The sequence below is a fragment of the Rhyacophila brunnea genome, unplaced genomic scaffold (assembly GCF_057557595.1).
Source record: "Rhyacophila brunnea isolate RB1 unplaced genomic scaffold, BYU_Rbru_1.0 scaffold_13, whole genome shotgun sequence".
Classification (NCBI taxonomy): Eukaryota; Metazoa; Arthropoda; class Insecta; order Trichoptera; family Rhyacophilidae; genus Rhyacophila; species Rhyacophila brunnea.
Genome location: NW_028232785.1, coordinates 4,610,793 through 4,628,687, shown reverse-complemented (window position 1 = coordinate 4,628,687; position 17,895 = coordinate 4,610,793). Strand labels below are relative to the sequence as shown.

The 17,895-nt window shown below is 33.8% G+C and overlaps 1 long non-coding RNA gene across 1 annotated transcript; it reads left to right on the top strand.

The window, feature by feature from the left end:
- The first annotated feature begins 1,398 nt into the window (after nt 1–1,398).
- On the top strand, nt 1,399–11,041 carry LOC147076212 (uncharacterized). Its single transcript, XR_015069584.1, has 5 exons — nt 1,399–1,605; nt 4,957–5,109; nt 7,516–8,925; nt 9,765–9,917; nt 10,119–11,041. It is a non-coding gene; the product is annotated as an uncharacterized LOC147076212 (long non-coding RNA).
- The last annotated feature ends 6,854 nt before the right edge of the window (nt 11,042–17,895 follow it).

The following is a 17,895-nucleotide window of genomic DNA, read 5'->3' as shown; positions in this document are numbered from 1 at the left end:
CGATAAACCTCTAGAAGAATGAATACTCAATGTTAATTAAAAAAGAAATGATCCGACGATTTATTTAGTCGTTTGTGTTATTACCTAGTGTTTGTGACAACGGAACCTAGAAAAACAAATGAATCCAGTTTCAAAATCGTCGCCGCTAATAATAAATCTTCTATTATCATTTGTTGCACTGTCGAGAACAGGAATGTATATTGTTTTAGTTTCGTTTATCCGGAGTCCCATGTTTACAGCAGCTGACTTTATTTTATGGAAATAAATGCCTTTTTTGAGAGCAATGATATCAACAACAATGTCAATGGTTAAGAAAACTCATAGTTAAAAGTACAGGAACAGTGTTAGCAGCAAAACTAACTAGGGTTATACAGGTGACGTAGGCCGCTCGGAACTGTGTCGCAATTTGCACGCGGTTTTTATTACACAAAATACATAAAGTGTTAATTTAGCCGTACGGCACGCATCTTAAAACAAACAATACTACGACATACAACAATCGCGTTATGAAAAACTAACCTCAAAAGTGTATCCAGCCTCGTCGGTGTCCTCTTGCTTTATGTAGGTAAGCAGCTGGCTGTTTGGATCATGATCTACAGGTACCTTAAACCATTGCTTCCCTTCTGCAACAGGTTCGGAGTCTTCTCGTTCACGTTTAATATCCATTTTATGCATGCAGTTGGTCATCAAGGGCGATCGTGGCACACAGAACGTTCTAGGCGTGACTTGACGTAAGGATTTCACCATAGACAAAAAGAGTTAACCGTGTTGCCACTTTCGCAATATTATAAAAATTAAATACAAAACTAAACTTCCTTTGTTACATCTCCACGTGCCGCCTTCCAGTTATAACAAGCAGATTATAACAATCTACCGAGAAAAGTTGACAGCCGGTCAACTTTACACGCTTACATGCTGGTGTGTGATCCTACAGCGTCTGCGCAGTAGATGGTAGCGACCTCCCGGTAAAAAACGAACTGCTCATTTTGACATTTACCGTTTTGACGTTTTAAAATGGAAACATTATTCGGCAAGCATTTTACTTTCATTTACTTTCCACTTCATAGCGCTAGAGCCCGATAAAAGTAACAATATAATTTATTATGATTTCAACTCGCTAGCTTGTGTATATTATCTATGTTTTTGTGCGTATTTTATCTATTGTCTATGATCTGCAACTACTGGCTTGTGGCTTCTCAGCGAATGGAAAGTTTTGTGAGTCATCATCACAATCGCAGTAGCTGAATCACCCGCTTTTAAATTTGCTAACAAACAGCTTGTAAAGTAGGTAGCTAAAAAAACGTGGCATAATATTATTAAAAACAACCCAGTTCTTGGAAAACATAAAAATTGTGATGTGAGGAATAGTAGAAAAACTTCAAAAGTGGCAACACTGTCATTGAATTTAATGTTGTCTTTGAGAAGGATAGAAGACGTGTATTCTCACATGTCCGTGTCACATTCTTGATTTAAATACGTGTAATGGATATAAAACGCGAAGTAAATGAATTCGAAGCTGATGCTGAAGAGGAGAGTAGTCGAGAAGCGAACGGTGTGGCGTATATTAAGCAAGAGATTCCTGATAGTGCCAGCGCCAATTTTGAGGTTAGATTATTAAAACATATTTTTTACCAACCTTAGTTTTGTTAACCGATTTGGCCGATTAACTCAATAAGTCTTATATATTTACATGTTCAATATCGTAACCTAACTACTATGTGCCCATAGAGCAACGCCTGGATAGGTTTGTTACCAATGGAAACAAAATTTGTTGATATAGGTATTGAAATGTGCTGGCCCATTGCTGACTCAAGTAGAAAGCCGATACTTCACAACGACTGGTCTTACTTTTCCGCCCATCCCGTTGTTGTCTATGGATGACATGGCAATATTCTAGAGCTCATACTGACGCGTCTGTCGAATTCACACAGGGAATGGTTAGATTTGGATAGATGAGTTACTGTTACACGGTAAATAATAAACTAGCATGAACACACCTTCTTCAAATGTAATGCATAGGTCAATGCTACATATTTTTTGGAAATCGATATTACCACCGGTTTTTGTGTGAAGGACTAGTCTGAGATTGACAGCTGATGAATAAACAGGAATGTATATTATTTAACACTGATAGTTAACATACTTATTTGATTTGAGATTTTTGTATAATTCAATTTGAAACGAGAAAGGGCGATTCAATATGTCAAGTAATATGGGATCTGATTTTGACAGCTGAAAAGTAGACCACTCGTTGCTTGTGCAAAAAATTGTGATCAGGCTTTATTAATCTGAAGATGGCGGTGGCTGGCCATATTATAATTCTTCTGACGGCAGATCAAATCGGAAAAGATGAACCTATAATGTATTGCTTCAACCGATTGATGCAGTTTTAACTTAATTGAACCTCCATATAATAAAAATACAACATGCAGAAATGCGATGTGTGTTTGTGCTCAATTTCAGACATCACAATATTCTTCGTAGGTATAATAAAATAATTGTCATCCAATAACATATGTATCTATTTGTTGCTTCGAGCCCTAAAATGCATCTCGCTAAAATTAACTCTATGACTGATTCTGAACAAGTTACGGAAAATCAATTATAAAGATCTCGAACCTCATTAGTCATATTCAGAATGCAGGCCAGTACATATATTAGCATGTTTTATTTATTTTAAATACAGACAATTAAATAGCGTTAAATAATATAAAGATGCAAAGTACCAAAAATACAACAAACCATATTTTACGTGGAATGGGTGCCAAGTACAATCATACGTTAAATAGCAAAGTGGCTATGGCTCCAGAAGTAGGTATAGAAAACATTTTATAGTCTATCAAGAGCTGATGGCAGTGATTAATGACTTCTATATTTTTCAAATCATGGATTGTTATCTATTATTATCATATTGCTTTTTTAAGTAGGTATTGTTACCTATGAGGCGAAATGTGGGGGCTGCATTGTAATTTTACTGACAAAAATGAATAAATGTTTAAAAAAATGTTTTTCTCAATTTCCCACACTTTTGATTTATGGCACATAGAACCTTTCTACTCAATGGTATTAAATTATTATTAACTTGATAATATTATTTTGTTTTCCAAACAGACTCATGTATTAGAACGGAGGTTCCCAGATTGGAGTGCACCTGCGTATTCGTCAAAAGTTGATTGTAGTATATTCACGTTGAAATTATGATTTAGAGGTTATGATTGTTGAATAATAGAGAACATTAATTGTTTTCTGTGTTTCATCATCGGTTCTGCATTAAAAAAAGACTATTAAAGTCATCTTCAGCTCAGGACGAAATTTAGTCAGTACCATACGCATTTAACCGCGGGGATAATCGTAATGATTTTTTATTTGATTATATTTATCTGTTATACACAGATATTCATAAATTCTGACTAACAATAATAAAACAGATTCATATAAAATATGCCATAAACGGTACTCACCATAGACAAAAAATAACGCGTTTACATATAAACACGATCAAGCTGTCTAGTTGTTCTTAGGTCACGACCATGCCAGGATGATAAGTAACGATTTTCATTTATGTTTCTTAGCAGTGGATCCTGCTTACTAGTGTTATACCAAATATGTTAGCTCAGAGTATTGGCGAAGGGTTGAGGTAGGCTCTTAAGATCCGCCGTAAATAGTGCACACTAAACGTTGTCAGTCATACGTACTTGTTTTCATTGATATACGACAACAGTTTACAGATGCAGTTGGTTCGTTTTTAAAATTTCGTTCAGCCCTACGAAACCAAGCCATAATAGACAATAGTCAAAAATACTATTTATAAAATATCTCAAATTGTGCAATTAAATCATACATTGTTATGAATATTTATAGATAAAACAATATTTTTGATCTATTATAATTTGGTTAGGCAGGGTTTAATGAATTTAAAAAAAATGAACCAACAATATGTGTATTAATATTATGTATTCTTAATCCAACGAAAAAAAATAAGTATAAATGAAAAAATGTTCATAATTTTGTCGTATCCCCAAAATATACTAAAACTATAATGGTTTGGTGGCAGGGATTAATTGATTTTTAAAAACTACACAATATCATCTGTAAATTGTAGTCTTAGTTCAAAACAAATACGTGTGACTTACAAAATTTAATGTGCACTATTTATGCCGGGTCTTAATTGCCTACCTGGCTTTAATCACCAATGTATGCTTCAGCCATGCTCATCTCCATACGACTTTCAGCACCTTTCCTGAAAGTCCGTTTTATGGTGGAAAGCAGAGATTACAGTCATGATAAAAACACTTTCTGCCGAACTTACGAATGCTGACTAGATTTATTTTTGAACGTACATAATTTTGAAAAACACTTTCTGAGAAAATATAATATATCCAATAGAAAAAATCTTTTTGAAAAAAGTAAGCCACTCCAGCAGGGATCGAACCCTGCTCTCCTGGGTTTACGCCCTGTCCGTCGCATTTACCTCTATGCTACGCAGTGACATACCAATTGCGACAAATTTTAACTATTGGTCTTTTTAATACCTACTCATCACGACATCGGTTAGTAATTGAAGTAATATGTATCTACTTTGAATAATAAAAACAACAACCGATTGCCAAAGTAGCTTGATTTAGTAGAACGCTGATGACTAGGTATTAAAAGGCCAATAGTTAAAATTCGTCGCAGTTAGTATGTCACTGCGTAGCATAGAGGTAAATGCGACGGACGGGGCGTAAGCCCAGGAGATGCATGGTTTGATTCCCTGCCGGAGTGGCTTACTTTTTTCGAAAAGATTTTTTCTATTGGTTATAATATATTCTCTCAGAAAGTGTTTTTCAAAATTATGTATGTTCAATAATCAGAGTGGTACATTCTTAAATCTTGTGAATTATTCGTTGAATAAAAGAAATAGTTAATTATAGATTTATTTTTATTTTGCAATACAGTCAAATATTGATTTTTCAGAACCGTTCATTAGACCTTCAATACATAAAATCAGAGACTAATCCTCAAGGAATTGAGTTCAGCGACGAGTATGTTGAAGAGAAGATACGCCAAAGCAAATTCGACAACCCACAACCTGGCTGCTCTTATGTGAATAGTGGATCAACAAATCAGGTAAACAATATTCTGTGAAACTTCAACAATGTTGGTTACGTCATAGTTCAATCTTTCAACACACTTAGCAATGACTGCAGTGAAAATTAATTATATTTATTGACAATTTTTTTTTTATGGTTTCGTCATTCCGCAAAATATTTTGAATGATCCCTATCTCAAAAATTCTACAGTATGGAGAGTGCCAACTCTATTTCGAATAAGCGTACACAGCAGACATAGATACTAATTTAATAGAAAATCTACAGAGAAAACCATTAAAAACAAAGAACGACACGCGTGAGGTGACCTCATTATTGTTCTCGTGATTTCGGCAGATTTCGGTAACCAACAATGTTTGTTTAAAAGTTCAAAATGTTCTAAGGGATGGGAGCGTCAGTCTGATAACATTTTAAATAAGTACCAAGAAAAACGACATTATATACGTTTTTTTTCCCGTAGCGGCAGCTTATTGTGACAGCACATAACGTGATCATAATGTAACTGAACCTTAAAAGGTCTGCGTGAGAAGTAAATGGTATATTTATCATAAACATTTATTTTGAAAGTATCTAAACTTGAGTGAGTGAGTCTTATTTGATAAGGTCTATTTTGATCCACAAAGGGGTGTCCCCAGGGATCAGTTCTTGGACTCCTATGGAATATCCTTTTTGATGACCTGTCGATCCCGCTTCCAAACGACTGCAGTATTATTGCCTATGTGGATGATGCGCTTCTTCTTGTGATTGCGAACAGCCGCAATGGTCTTGAACTAGCTGCTAACGAGGGTTTGGAAACCATTATGACCTTGGGTTTTACTAACAAACTCACTTTTGCTCCGCATAAAACAGAATCCATCCTTCTTAAGGGAGCAGCCAACCTCACTTCAATGTCGCCCACCATCCATATTGGTAGTACTTTAGTTAAAGTCAAAGACAAGGTTACATATCTAGGCATTTTACTGGATGACAAATTATCATTTCTGCACCACGCCAAAACATCGGTGGCTAAAGCCAAAGCAGCTTACCATCGGGTCTCTTGGCTTACTGGAAGTAATTGGGGTCGTAAGTTCAGATTTCTTGAAATAGCTTACGATGAAATCTTTATGAGTATCGCTGGATATGCCGCCAGCACGTGGTATCATAGATGTAAGTTATTGTCCATCCGGAAAACTCTTCTCAGCGGTAAACGCTCAGCATTACTTGCCCTTATTAAGGCTTATAAGACGACTTCTACCGACGTGTTGCTTGTCCTTGCTGGAGTGCTTCCGTTAGACCTGCACATTCAAATCCATGGTGCCACGACCGCCTTGCTTTGTCTGGGAGCGGAGGTTGGCGGTATCTTTATATCGCCACCTTTAGGTCTTGGATCCATGAGCCGGTGCGCTCGAAAAGTTATTGTACGCGACACGGCGCTGGGTGCGTGGCAGGGGCGATGGACCACTTCTTCCAAGGGCAGACAAACGCATTTGTTTTTTCCTAATATAAAGTGCGCATCGAGATAACCAAATTGACTCCAAAACATTGGACTTCTCAGTTCTAAACCGGACACGGTGGTTTTGACTCCAAGCTCTGTCAGCTTGGCCTAATAGAATCCCCGACTTGCTTATGTGGCGAATTGCTGGATGCCGATCACATCCTCTGGAAGTGTCCCCATATGTCGGTTGAAAGGGAAGAGCTTCTCAAGTCGGTCCGACCCTCAGTTGGACCGGTCGGCCATTGCGACTTGGTATCTACGAGGGAAAATTTCTCAGCTTTTAAAAAGTTTGCGGCATTATACGGCGAGCGAGAAGGTCTTTTCTTATCGAGAATTGACCGTAATACATTATATGGAAGTAGGGATCACGCACACTTTAGTGCACGCCAACCAAGGTCTTGAGATGTTGCTCCTGGGAAACTTTTGGCACAAATTTAAACAGTGCCTATCGTTCGTTACGCCACGGTATACGCCTGCATAACGGGTGTGGAGACGTGGTGGATGGTGGAGGGAAAAGCAAGTCTATCTTGATATCAGAGGAGTACAAGCTGGCACTAAAAGATATAAAAACTTTTCGCGAATATGTTTACCTCGAATTCAGCATCTCTTATAAATATGCATTTAAGACTGGAGCTTACAAGATCAAGGTCAGTGAAGGTCAAGTCTGGAGCCGGCTTTTGAATTCCTGTCATCGTTAGGCTCTATGCGTGGTGTTAAGTTAGCATTCGTTTGAATTGAACTATTTAAATTCCATTAGTTTTCAGTTGAAATGATTTAACCGATATAACTACATTAATAGATATACATTAATATTTACCCCTTTTCTACCGTATTCGTATTCTACCGTTTCCAACATTCCAACATGTCTTTAAGGTGTTTTTAATTTATGGGGTATTATTATTTTATATATGCTTTTGTCTTAACATTAATCTAATATTCGATTTCTTTAAGATAATTCCTGCAACCTCTGCCCTGACATGCATCTCTCGTCTCAGATTGTCAGAGAGAATCTCAGAAATAAAAGAGCCATACGATGAAATTCAGATTGATGAACAACAATTTAAAAAAGAATTTGGAGAATATGAAGCGATTACACCATTTATTTGTGATCAATGTGACTACTCGTGTATAACGTCTAGCAAGATGAAATTACACAAAATGACCCATTATGGTGTAAAGCCATTTTATTGTGATCAATGTGATTACTCATTTTCAACATCCGTTCTCTTGAAAAGACACAAAATGACTCATTCTGGTGAAAAGCCATTTAAATGCGACCAATGTGATTACTCATGTATACAATCTAATAGGATGAAAAAACACAAAATAACTCATTCTAGTGAAAAATCATTCAAATGTGTTCAATGTGACTACTCGTGTAAAACATCTAGTTACATGAAAAAACACAAAATGACACATTCTGGTGAAAAGCCATATAAATGCGACCAGTGTGATTACTCATGTATACGATCTAATGGGATGAAAATACACAAAATAACTCATTCTGGTGAAAAACCATTCAAATGTGTTCAATGTGACTACTCGTGTATAACACCTGACCGCATGAAATCACACAAAATGACTCATTCTGGTAAAAAACCATTCAAATGTGTTCAATGTGACTACTCGTGTATAACACCTGCCCGCATGAAATTTCACAAAATGACCCATTCTGGTGAAAAGCCATTTTATTGTGATCAATGTGATTACTCATCTTCAACATCCGATCTCTTGAAAAGACACAAAATGACTCATTCTGGTGAAAAGCCATTTAAATGCGACCAATGTGACTACTCGTGTATAACACCTACCCGCATGAAATTACACAAAATGACCCATTCTGGTGAAAAGCCATTTTATTGTGTTCAATGTGACTACTCGTGTAAAACATCTAGTTACATGAAAAGACACAAAATGACTCATTCTGGTGAAAAGCCATTTAAATGCGACCAATGTGTTTACTCTTGTATACAATCTGGTGCAATGAAAAGACACAAAATGACTCATTTTGGTGAAAAGCCATTTACTTGCGATCAATGTGATTACTCATCTATAACATCTAGTTACATGAAAAAACACAAAATGACGCATTCTGGTGAAAAGCCAAATAAATGCGACCAGTGTGATTACTCATGTATACAATCTAATGGGATGAAAATACACAAAATAACTCATTCTGTTGGAAACCCGTTCAAATGTGTCCAATTTCCTCAATTGCTTCATCTCCCCAATAAAAAATCTGATATTAATTTTCAGGGAAATGATTTCAATGAGGAGTATGTTGAAGACACAATAAGGCAAAGCATTCATGAGGATTATAAGCCAGGATGCTCTTATTTGGAATGCAAATCATTAACTCAGGTACGTACAGAATATTCTATAAAACTTGAACAATGTATGTACGTTCTATTATGGAGGCTTAGTTTTATATGTAGTAACATCGTTTAAATTACATATAATTATTAAAACTTGGCTGATAGGTCATGTCAATGTCATTCCGTATTTCTGCTAAAACATCCTTATAAATAGCTCATAGGTCATTTTTACGGATCGTCAACACATTAAGGGTTATTGAGATGTGACAATATTTCGACAGGAATTGCCGAAATACATCATTGAGTTGATGGAGAGATATATTATTATTGCAATGCGTTTTGCAAATGCATATTATGTTCCGATGTTTACTCATAAGTCATGTAACAAGAAAAAAATTTAGAAATTTCATAAATTTAGGTAGGTACCTAGAAATATCAATTAGTTTTTTTTTTTTTTTTTTTAAATCGTATGAAAATCGTAATAAACTATGAATGTCGTTTATGTATGATTTTAAGTAATAAAATCTATCATTCCAAATCTGTCATCAAGATCATCGAGACTTGGTAAAGACAAGCGAGAATGTCTTTCTCAATTACGCACTCTAGTGCACGCCAACCAAGGTATTGGGAAGTTGCTCCTTGAATAATCAGCTCAAAATTGAAGTTCGCAATACCAATACAATAAACATAAAAAAGCAAGTGGGCGCTGGTAAAATCGTACCTTTGCATAGTCAATATTAAAATGATCCACTATAGTCACACAACAACGTCGTTTGGCATACATGTTGCGGAACCTCACCGAATTCGTTTCAGGCACATTTTATTATACCGCCGCAAGAATACACTGGTTTGCTTTTTAATTATAAAATTAATGTATTTTTTTAGATCCCTTCAAAATACCCTACCTCTGTAAAATTGGAGACTGATTTCGAGCGGATTGACTCAGAGAATGAGATTGTTCAAGAGGCTGTAGAGCAAAGAAATTATATGGACCCTCAATATAGTTGCTCTTATTCCGAATGCAACCCAGGAAATCAGGTATTCAACAATCTATATATTTAAAATTATCTACTAATATACTGATTACTTTGTTCTGATACCTTCTTCCTCAATTCTATCCTCCCTGTATGTCAAGATTAAGAAGTATCTTTAAGATGATTGATTTTTTTTTTAATAATATTCTTTCATATACCTACCTATGTTGTTTGTCTTCTTGTAATATACTCCACGTTCTTTTAGTTGATTCCTGCAACCACTGCAATGACATATTCCGCTAGTCTCGGATTTTCAGAGAGAGATTTACAAGAGCCATACGATGAAATACAGATTGACTATCAAGACATTAAAATAGAATTGGGCGTATACGAAACGATTACTAATATAGTCAGTCACACTGCTAAACGTAACCATATACAATCTACCCACACAGATCCCGAATTATTAGTAGCTGTTATAAAGTTGGAGAAAAACACATTTAATCAGAAAAATTTTGTGTGCAGTTTTTGTTTTGATTTTTTTGCTTCGCTCTCTCTATTAAAACTTCACAAAGCGTGTTATAAAAAATCAATTGCGGAGACGACAAATTATGTAAGCATTCGATCTGATTACAAGAATCTAAACAAAATGACTCAATCTGGAAAAAAAAAACATTTAAATATGATAAATACAATTACTCATGTAATAGATCTGATAGAATGAAATTAAACAAAATGTCTCATTCCGGTGAAAGACCATTTAAATGTGACCAATGTAATTACTTTTCTAAAACATCTGATCACATTAAAACACACAACATGATTCATTCCGGAGAAAATATATTATGACCAACAGAAAAAATCTTTTTGAAAAAATTAGCGTAGTATTAAGGTAATGCGCGGATGGGGCGTAAGCTCGAGAGATGCAGGGATCGATTCCTAGCCCGGGGTGGCTTACTTTTTTCATAAAAACGTTTTCTATTGGTTGTAATATATTTTCTCAGAAAGTGTTTTTCATAATGATGTATGTTCAATAATGTTCTTATTTGCATTACCATTTACCTGCAAGATTATTATTGTTATTATTGTTATAATTAGTATACAAAATATGTATTTCTAATTTTGTCAATCTGTTGCTATGTCTTGGATATTATTTTTAAAATAAAATTTTGTACTTTTTTGTGTTTTACTTGTAGAGTTCACTTTTTTACTTCGCATCACCATCGTTAATTTCATTCTTTAAAATATATTAATAATGTTATGATATTCACAACGACTATAATGAGGCAGCTCTCGTGGTGCAGTGCGTAATGCGCTGACCTTTCATCCGGGAGCTCTGTGTTCACCACTTAAATGGACATTTTCACAAACCGGAGCGCTCGATAATTTAACGAAAATATTAACCTACTTTAGTATCTAATTTAATGTGACTCTTATAAAAATATGTGTAATTGTATTTGTTATATGGCACAGGCTTTCAAGTTAATAATTTTCCACAAGACGGAGCGTTAATTTTGAGGATCTTATGAACCGGATCAGAGCACCTGTGCGCTCCGGTTCATTTCGAGCCCTGTCTGGTTTCAATTCCCTGTGAGGACACAATATATTTATGTTAATTTCTCAAAGCCTATGTGTTTGTGATTGTTCAAAATTACTAACAACTGGTACGAAAAAACATGGACAATGAAAAAGCGTGTTTAACGATATGTTGGGGGGGGGGCTTCAGGATGTGAGATCCATGGGTCTGAGTGATCAGGACGAATCAGTATTATCAAGCACATGATTGAGAACATGTAAGTAGTATAATAATAGGTTTTGATTATTTTGTCGAAACATTATTAAATGTTGTATTATTATTAAAAAAATATAGAAATATATTTTTAATTACTTAACTATTTTTTTACTAAAAGAATAATTCACAAGATGTAAGAATGTAACATTCTAATTATTGAACATACATTATATTGAAAACACTTATGACTCCTTTAGCATAGTGGTCTATGTGGTTACATGTAAGTTGTACATATGCAGTACTTCGTGAGACACGTATTCGTGCGCCGCAGTACGTGAAACATGAGTTCGTGCAACATTTAATCAAATGACGAGTTCTTCGTTGAAAATTTCACCGTGGAATACGTATTCTACAACATGTGGCGTTAGTTTGCTGTTCTAATTAGATTCAATACGAGTTTTATGAGATATCTTTATTGGATTTAAATAATTTTATGTTGAAACTACATAAATAATATACCTATACGATGTGATTGTATTTATAATCTACTTACCTACCTATTTTTTAATGTGTGTTCCTTGTATTACGATGGTTTTATTACGTATTTTTAAGTGTTTTATTTAGACATTAATAATGTACGAGTATGTTACCGAAATAGCAATATTTTGTTAAATATTATAAATAAATAATATTATAAAATTATAATTCCCTGTGTAATATATATTATTAGGATTAGCTAGTATTAGTATATTAGTAAGTAATATTGCACTTTAATGGTATAAATTATCAACAGCTATTGGTGGTAATTGGTAAAATATTATATTAGGAGATTATCTTTATTATTAGAATATTATGGTTTCAAATGTTTTATTCAGATTCCTATAATCTTATCAAAACATTTTCATAAAAAAATTATGTGAATAATGTTATCTTATTGTATTAATATGTATATTTATATTTGTATATAAAGCCAGATCAAATGTTTCTTATACACATAAATTTTGCGTGTGGACAATGGACTAGTTGATTTGAAACCTTTAGTAAGTAGGCATTATTGATAATACAAAGATGGCAATACCTACCTACTTTAATTTAAAAAAATAAATGTATATAGGTACAAAGGTATATTATAGATAAATGCTGTTATTTAATTCATTTAGGATAATATTGATTTTTATAGATAAGTACGTAGTACCTACTTTAATTTTAAATATTTGTGCCCGAGTTAGGGGAGCGGTCGTTTATGAAGAGTGGGTTCGATCCCGAGGATGTACCAAAATACATGTTGGTTTTTTAAATGCGTCAAATGTGGCTTATTGCGTTTTATTTTAATTAACTACCAAATATGTTTAAATTTTATTATAGTATTATAGAAAATGTGTGTGCTTATTATTTTTCTTGATTATTATTTGAAATATTATTATGGACAATGTTCATTTGAAACATTTTTGTAAATGGATATTATTGAAAATACGAACGTGTTAATAGCTGCATACTTTAATTTAAAAATCAATATACTTACCTATTTAGGTATAATATATATATTATCTATCATTCAAAATGTATAAACAGTATACACAGGCTTTGTGGATTTAAAGTGCTTTTATCTCTGATTGAGGTTAGTGTGGAATGACTGCTTTGCGTATAACTACGCTCAATTATTATTAGAATCGAATTAAAATGATTATCTCTGCGTTGCTTCGACTTTGTGATTGCACTTTGACAATCGCATGTCATGGTCGTAGAAATGGGACTCGTCGCAACAGCCTATGGGAATATACTCGCAATTACTAACATCATGATGTACAACACAAAGTGATACCGATAACATAAACATTATCTAACTTATAATTATTCATTTTAATATACCCTAATTAACAGTCACCTGTAACGCCCGTCCAAATCCCTCGCTTTAATATTTATCAAATCTATTATATTACATTTTACATTACAATTTAAATCCTGTTTATTAATACTAATCTATACCTGCTAAACATTTACATATTAAAGTAGAACATTGAATTACCTATTTATTTATTTATTATTATTGTAGTTTTTACCTCGATTATTTTGTCACCTATAGGTATGTGCATGTTCGGTGACCGATTTATTCCTTCTACAGCTCACCATGAGGGGTCCTTAGACCCATCAAGCTGAGCTGTAGGACTTTTGTACATATTATTTTTATCTTTGTCGAGGGTCATCGTCTTTTACCTAGTGGCAGATTTGACTATTAAGGTCAGATCAAATTGGTTGCGTCGCCAACTATTCCACTTGGAGGGCACCCACGGAGGGCTGACAATTTGTGTTCGTATCATTAGGTATTATAGTGGAAAGAGCTTACTCTGTAAAACGCCACTTGCTCGTATCGATAGTTCCAATCCTGGCGCGTATCAATTATTTTAAAATATTAAAAGAAAATTAGCTACAGCTGATGTTTATAAGAGTATCGTACAGTTAGTAGGTTTCAATCATTTCAAGAAGCATAATTAGAGAAGTTGACTTAAATCAGTCGTATGTACATGCACAACGCGCTGCAGTGACGTCCCGTGGGGGTAGGCAGATTGAGCGTCGCTTGGGGGCGGCAGATACTCGAAGGGCGGCAAATCGAGTAGAATTATTTGGTATTATATAGAAATAGCTACCTATATTAGTTATATTATAACCAGAGCGTTGGAGATGTTTTTTTCCGGATGTTTTTTTTATCCAGTACTTACTATATTTTAGTATGATGTCACCACGCTTCGCGAGGAATTTTTGTTTTATTTTTGACTGCTCGGTTTCGTATACAAATGACAATAAAAAATATTTTTACTACTCTTGCTACGTAGACACATTATAAATGATAAATGTAAAACACCAAAAAACCATAATAAATCAGTCATAATACTCATAAATAATATAATAATATAATGTCATTTGCTCAGATTAAAGAGTTCCTTTCATAACAGTGATATTATGTAGGTATACGCGCAAAAGCCGTCGCGCCATAGCTGGCGCCGAACAAGCGACGTAGGTAGGTATTGAAACAAAATAATACTACCTATATAGATTTCAACGTTGGTGACGAAACAAGGAACATTATGGTAGAGATTTATAGGTAGGTACATACCTCCGTATTTTTTAATTTATCCAAATAATTTTGCTAGTCACTCCCGAGATTTAAAAGTTGCTGGATGTCTATTGCAAAATAGATATTCATAATGATTATTAATCCATTGACATTTGTCATAACAAGTCATAATCAATTAGTATTCGTGCATACTATATTAAGTACCAGCTAATTGTAATAAAAATGTACACTAGTAGGTACCTATCTAGATTATATCGTATTTATCGTGCTGTGAATAACAATATCTTCTTTAAGTCATTTTTTGTAAACATATTTTGTGTTGATAATAGTGTGGATTTGGGTATTTTATTTCAATCATCAACGGTTGAGTGTTGAGACTATTAATTAATAGTATATTTATGATTAAAATTAGGTATATATTAAAAAAAATAACGAGGAAAATTATTGTGTTTACATATTGTAGGGTACAATAATGGCATAGAAAAAATGGTGTAAAAATATTACGTCTGCGTAGGTATTACTAAATGGTACAGACCAAATGTGTCAGACATAGGTATCAACCAAATGGCATCTCAGACTCTGATGATTTGGGTAAGTGTTTAACTAATATTATATTTATTTGATAATTTATTTATTGATATCTAAGTTTAATTTTTTATGATTCAGCTTAGTGGTAGGTATATATTTTGTTAGTAATGTATCCATCCATACCATGCCCCCCACAAGAGGGGGCTGACAGGGCTCTAGCCTGGGTCCCGGGCTCGATAAGTGAAATAAACACATATCTCAAATTCGCTCTAATAGCAAAAAATTCGCCTGCGGCGCTATTTTCTTCAATATTATTAATATTTATAATTATGTGGTTGTACGATACAATTTAAAATTGTGTAGCGATACTTAAAAACTCCATAATTCAAATGGGTGTATTAAAATATACAAAAAACACTAAATATACACATCAATTTTAACGCGTACACCATTTGGAAAACATTACTGTAGAGCGTCACACTGCCTTTATCCTTAGCGATAGGTAGGGGGGCTGCCAAAGATCCTAGCCTGGGGGCCCGCTTCAGGATACGGGAGCCATGCTTCATACAACACATTTCTTAGATATTGGAGTAATGAAAGGATGATAAAAAAAATGGGGCGGCATTTTGACGCTGCCTAGGGGCGGCATTTTGTCTAGGGACGTCACTGACGCGCTGTCTACTTTAACCATTATTTCAGCCAATTATAATAAGTTGGATATTTTCGAAAGAAAGTCTTGGTGAAAGGACAATGAGGATCAGCTTCTTATGCTTAGATGGCCATTCATCGGCTGACAATATCTTTTTGAAAAGATGAAACCATTCCTGTAATATATTATACACAAAGTTAACGGAGTAATAAGCAAAATAAAACGAGAAGATTGTTGATAAAATAATATTCTGTAAGTATAACAATATACTCGTACATATAATGTAATCAAAGAAAATTACTTATAAGATATAAATATGTATCAAATAAAATGTTTACTGCAATCTGAATGTTTTGCTTGTTTTCCCTAGCATCACCTCAAGGATTCTACACTTCTCAATGCGAAAGCTAATCGAGTGACCGGTATGAGTATTATGAGTAAGCAACACAGGCTACAAGAAATAACGAAGGGTCTGAAATATTTAGACGATGAAACCTTAGTCCAGATGTCACGGTGTGAGGTCACAGTATTATTTACATAATCCAACACCTTTATGAATTCTTAGAGACTTGGAGTTCTGTCGCTGTGGTGTTAAATAAAAGACAATATATTTTTTTTAAATCTTCCTATTTTTATTTCGAAAACTATGTGATTGACTGAAGGGGCTTAAATTCTACAAAACATTAGAAAATTAATTGTATCGTCATCGAGTATTGCCACTATTATGGAGCATAAGATAAATAATGTAGGTCATTCAAAAGTAATTTAAATTAAACAAAACAATGTAATCAGTTAACGACCAAGACGATAATTTTCCCACAATATCCATGGCTGCCAAATATGGGGGAAATTATAAAAATCGGCCTTAGTTACCTTAACAACCCGTTAAACTATATTAACCATTACAATAAAAGTACGTTTTTTACTATTTTAATGTTTGTACTTAGCGTATTTAGATAGGTTACAACATTTAAGGGTTATAAATCAATATTTTAATGTGTAGGTAGCAATAGAAAACAAGTTTATTAAATTTATCGGGTTGAATTAGGTATATTTAACTAAGTCGTATTTGTACTAAAATAACTACCTATACAATTAAATACTAGTTATTATCTATCATGCCATGTTAAAAAGTATTCCCATAAATACTATAAGTAATATTAATAATACTTATTCGAGGGTTCTTACAAAGTTGGAGATTATTTTTTAAAAACAAAAAATTACAAAATATTCAATATATTATATACTTATACTTAAACTATGCACATACTTTTATAATCCATTAAGGTACTACTTCGAGTTGAGGTTTTTTGGTATCTTGTAAATATGTCATTAAATTTACTGTGTATTTTTTAATTTTTAATGAGGAAGGTATATGGGTAATAGATAATATCGATGAGTTTCAAAACCCGCTATAACACCTTTTTAAAATAATTGAGATATATATATCAATGGATTCGTTATTAAAATCTCTACATGAAAATTTTATTGTCTCTTTCAAAGTCCGCTACGATTGACTGTCATTTATGAAAGAAAATCAATGTGTCAAACAATTCACGCTATAACACTATGTGTTACATTTAAAATCCCCCATAACACAACTGACCAATAAGAAGCGAGAATCAGACGAAATGCAACATGGCCGCTAGTACATTTATGTTGTGAGTTGCGGTAGGAGTGCTGTTTTGTTGATTTGATATTCTTACGATTTATAGTCTTAAAATGTGTGACGAACTTATAAATATGGTTAATTCTCCAGTTAATAAAGCTAGGAAGAGGTTGAGCCAACCAAAGTCTTGGAAAGTCAACGAAATACGCCATAAACGGTAAGTTAAATGAGACATAAATGTGTTAAAAATACGCGGGTCATCATCTGAATTTCCAGTGGCGTGTAACTCAATTATGGACTGGTTAAAACTGTTCTTTTCTCTAATATATTTTTATAATTTATAAAAATAAGTTTATTTTTCTGTATAAAACTCTATAAAAACCTTTTGATGGGTAAACGTTATCACCTTATCACATATTCAGCAGTGGCAGTGTTATGTTATTTAGAATAT